The following is a 5,240-nucleotide window of genomic DNA, read 5'->3' on the forward strand; positions in this document are numbered from 1 at the left end:
ATTTGTCAAAAAAGGTAAAAAATAATATAAAATCGCTTCCGAGAGGTGCTTCTAGCTGAAACCATCATCCAGCAGACCTTAAAAGATCACAATAAGTCTGCCATGTATGGTAGAAATATATAGGTACTTAAAATTCGAAGACGCTTGGGCATTGTTGTAAATAGAAATAATTGTACATATTATAACACATTAAGAGATGAAATGTACAAATTTTATTTTAATTATAACACACTAGTTACGTAAATTTTAACACATATAGAAATATACACACGACTATAACATGACGCCCTGAGCGATGTAGGGCATTAAGAACGCAACGCCATTGTGATATAATAAAATATCAAATCTGTTTTTAAGTATAAACTTTAATAAAAACAATTCGTTATATACTTCCAATTTTCTAACAACATTTATCTATTTTGGACATATTCCATTCTCGCAATCCTTGAATTTGCATCTAATAGCGAGGCTATGCTCCTCGCATTTCATTCCAACAGCTGAAACGGAAGAAAAAAAATTTAATTTTTATGTAAAATAAAAAAATATTAAAAAAATTATAATAATTCATGTATAAAGAAAAATTCCGCAATTTTTGGCAAATTAATAATTAAACAGCTCAATTATAATTTTTCCTTAATTTTGCTACAACCTTAAACTGATTAAATGAAGAGCGTCAGTATTTTTAACTAAATTGGTAAAATTACTTTGCCATTGGGACTTTTCGGACAAGTTCACATCTAACAGACGACGATTTTCTGAACAGCCGAAAATATTGTTGTCAGACAGATCCAAGATGTTTCCTAGTAACCGTGTATATAAAACACTGCGTTGTCTTACATATTTAATGTAATATTGTACAAACCAGGGTTGTTATTTAAAAAAATCACCTTATTTTAATTAATTTTTTTCGAAGCATTTTATTTCTATTTTGGTTGTCGAATTAATTTTGATGCATTAAGAAGAAATATAAATATTTTTATTTTATATATAACTAATAATTCCCATTGAAACCTTCCCGTTTTTTTAAAATTTGGATTGTTTGCCATATTTCACAAACAACTTTATTTCATTGAACTCATTTTTCTACCCCAGGTGAAATATGACGTATGTCGTGTTTTTTTTTTAAATAGTTATTATGAAACACAAAACTACCAGAACAGTAGCGTCAAACTATTTATATTTTCAAGGCTTATTTAAAGACGTAAATCTCAGTCACATTAATTTTATAAGCAACGAATAAAACGCTGTAAATAAATCAACAGAAAATAATACACAATGAAATATTACCGAGCAAACACGAACTGCAGCAGGGTGGAAGATTGTTGGTGCTACGTGGAACGAACTCACCGCCAACTTCGTCACAAGACTTTTTATCAGTCCCAGCACATAGAACGATACTGCAGGTAATTCTTTGCGAGTGAACGTGACCAAAGATGAAAACAGCGGAGAATATTGTAGCAATACAGAGCAGCGAACGCATCGTACTTCGAAATGGCGACGGAGTATATTGATGAAAGCGGTATAGTCGCGATAACCTTATAGAAAAACCGTTGAGGAAATAAACTAGTTTGACTGACGCTTAAGTCCATGTTATGCAATCTGGTTTTACTAGGAAAGTTTTACCTCTACTGTGTTAAACGACACGCCACGCGACAGCAGGTGTATAGTTCATTTCAATTACGTTTACATCATGTTTCGTTGGATGGTGTAAGAATGCTTCGACTACATTTAATTTCAGCTACGGTAATTTTAATTGGTATGTAATATAACATATTTTTGGTTCTTAAGTAAAAAAAGATTAATATAACCTTAGCAAAATATTATTATTATAGATATTGTGTTAGGAAAAGTAGCCTATGTTATCTACTTAATTAATCATAATATGAAAATAATTCCGTGTTAAACTCGTAAACAGATTTAATATACGTTAGTATACCCTTTGAATTAGAGTAGCAAAAAAATCTGAAGTATTAAGAAACGGAAGGAAAACAAATATTTTCAAATATTTTTGGAAATTTTATATAACATTTTGTAATTTAATTTGGAGATCCTGGTGATTCTCAACTCCCAATGAATGGTCTATTTCGAGGGTCCCAGTATTTGTTTTGAAAGTCCATGACCCGGACTGCCTATTTTTTAAGCCTGTTCATCCGAGATCCTGCTTGGACTAATTAAGATAGGGACGTTTTCTGGCCACTGAATATCTTCAGCAAGCGCGAAATATCTCTATCCTACACCTATATCGGATAGCAGTAGATGCTATTTCTAATTTTTATTTACCAGATATTCTATATAGCTACGCTAAGAGAGATATAAAACGATGCACTAGAGCATTTTACTTCGCCAGCGCCTCAGTGGCAGGCAGTAAAAACCAACTAGAAGACACTGAGAGTTCGATTTCAGTAAACAAAAGTTTGTATTGGTTGGAACATACAGGGTGTTTCGGGTAAGTATGTCATATATTTCGGCGCGTGTTCTTTGGGTCCTAATGAACATGGGTCTTAAAATGATTGTTTCCATTTATTATTCATTTGTTTTTTAACGGTGAAGCGATAAACACTTTAACAAATGTCAAAAGTTCATTATTGAACTATCAGAAGTGTGCTAAATCCTACAATGATATAATTAATGCCAAGATCCATTATTTCAAAGAATGGAGTTTAAAGGCCTAGGTATTTGCTTCTGCCTGTCCCCCTTAAATTAACTTGCCTGAAGAGCAAATACCCTGGTGGTAGGCCAACCGTTGAACATGTTGGCCCACCACCAGGGTATTTGCTTTTCAGGCCAAGTTATTTTAAAGGGGGACAGGCAGAATCAAACCTAGGCCTTTAATCGACATTGTTAAACATTGTCAGGAATTTTGGAATTAAACAACTTGTATGAGGTGAATGACAATTCAAAGTATTTTCCCCGATAGCTAATGGGATGGTGCTTCTAATTTTGGAAAGCCTACAGGAGCAAAATATGAGTGTTAGGGAAACTGTTGAAGACACGTAATGGTACTGATACAGTTTGATTTGCGTGAAGCCTGACCATTAAGCCTTGGCAGAAGAAATAAATTACACTAACAATACCACACCGAACGTGTTTGCCGAAGCTGTACTTAAGAAGACCTAACACTAGTTGTGTAGGCGTTATCTAACTTTATCTCCTCTGAACGCATTGGGTCAGGAGACTTAATTTCAATTTCGTTGTTTGATTTTTTTAAAAGTCAGAGAGTGGGTTTTTTAAACATATGAATATTGATTGAGTTTATTATCCACATAAGGAGGTCTGTATTTTACTGGTATTTGTAGATGATACTAACAAGCGGTCATTAGCTCGTAAATCGTACATTTTACCTGAGATACTCCAAGCCGTGCCGTTAGAAACGCATGTGGTTTCTACACGATGGAGCTCCACCTCATTTAAGCCGCAACGAAAGAGCTCATCTTGACGCGACTTTTCCTTTGAGGTGGATAGGTCGTGGTGGAACAGTTGTGTGGCAAGCACGATCTCCCTATTTCCTCCAAGCCAAAAACTTAGTTTACGAGTTAAAGACGTTGACGACCAGCGCCACAATGCATAATTGATGGCTCTGAAATATCCGCAACACAGTTGGAATCTTTGAAAGAGTTTGAAAATCGTACCTGTGTTAGAGTCGGAGGTGGCCATTTTGAACAATCTTAGTAATATTTTTAGTTAAAACAGAAATTTTTTGGACTTATGACACTTAATACTCAAGTCTATTAATGACATCAGTTATTGTAAAAATCGTTTTGCCATTAAAAACAAATGAAAATTGTAAGCTTTGCAAGTATCATTTCGAGTATTCAACACTAACAAGTACTATTCAATGTTTTCAACTGTAAAAATACCATTCCGTTTCCTGAACACTCGTATTTCGATATTCTGCGCTTTCCCAAATTAGAAGCACTATCCCAACATCCATCGGAGAAAATACTTCGAATTGGCATTCGCCTCGTACAAGTTGCCTTATTCCAAAATTTCTGACCAGGTTTAACAGTGTCGATTAAACTCGATTCTTTGGAAACAATTGGGTTCAAGGCCGAATACCGAACTTCACATTACTGGCTATTTCGTGATTTTTGGTCCCGGTTTTTGCGGGTCAAGAACTCTGAAACAAAGGATTTTAGTACCCGAACTCATGGGACATTTTTGATTCGTAAGGAACAAAATAACACGCCCTAAAATGTATGACTGTGACATAGTTGTTCGTAACACCCTGTATATCTGTGAAGGCATCTGTGGAATCTAGGTTTTTTTTTGGTATGTTAATTGTCTAGTAAAATAATTTTCACCTCGTGCGTATTTGTTAACGGCAACACGTATATTTCACAGATAATAATCTCTAGCGTTGCGCACTTAACACACCATCAGAATAATACAAAACATTTTTTAGAACTGCTTGCACCCTCTTATCGTTTTATTTATAGACGGCGAAAGATGAAACTTATTTAAATGTTGAAGATTGTTAATATTTTTGCTTTTTCAAGTTTTTTGCCTTCTTTGGTGACTGTAATACTAACGAAGTACTGGATATTTCTTATGGTGGAGGCCAAGGGGCATGGAAAGCAAACTATGTGAAATGAGAACGAAACTTACTTCAGACCCCTGCCCCCTCATGTCTATTTTTCATGAGGGTTCTGAGCGATGAGGAAGTGAAAATTAAAAAAAAATATTTTAAGATCAGAATATAAAATTTAAAAAAACTTTATTGTATTTTAAATTACGGGTCCTGTTGACCCCTCGTCCCTTTATAAATGATTTATTTCAAATGCCCCAGCATTTACTTTAACAGTCAATGTACTACGAACTGCCCCTTTTAATATGCACGTTTATGTTTTAGCAAACAAAAGCAGGATTGCCAAACCGTAAAAAATGTTTTATTACGTTGGAATCGTTTGAGTCTTATATTTGTGGCAATTTCAAAGAGATATTTTGTCTGAAACAAACTCCAATATAGAACGCAAGAAGAACGATTTTGTAGAAAAATTCTATTACATCATTTATTTATAAGTTAAAAGGAAAAATCTAGCCATAAAGAATTCTGTGTCTTTTAGCATACAATTTTTAAAAAGTTTTAAATGCTATTACATGTTTTGCTCTAAGATGCGGTTAAATAACTATGTTCTCTACAATAAAAATATTTAATTTATAACGGAGGACTCATGAGGCATATGAAACGTTGTGTCCAGCTTTATTTTAAGTTGTATATATGTTTTTTATGAATTAAAATT

At 33.9% G+C, this 5,240-nt stretch overlaps 1 long non-coding RNA gene across 1 annotated transcript; it reads right to left on the reverse strand.

The window, feature by feature from the left end:
- Positions 1 to 315: 315 nt before the first annotated feature.
- On the reverse strand, positions 316 to 1,642 carry LOC149950975 (uncharacterized). Its single transcript, XR_016480010.1, has 2 exons — positions 1,288 to 1,642; positions 316 to 497 (listed from the first exon to the last, which is right to left on the reverse strand). It is a non-coding gene; the product is annotated as an uncharacterized LOC149950975 (long non-coding RNA).
- Between the last annotated feature and the right edge of the window lie 3,598 nt (positions 1,643 to 5,240).

The sequence above is a fragment of the Leiobunum rupestre genome, chromosome 3 (assembly GCF_980474605.1).
Source record: "Leiobunum rupestre chromosome 3, qqLeiRupe1.1.hap1, whole genome shotgun sequence".
Taxonomy (NCBI): Eukaryota; Metazoa; Arthropoda; class Arachnida; order Opiliones; family Sclerosomatidae; genus Leiobunum; species Leiobunum rupestre.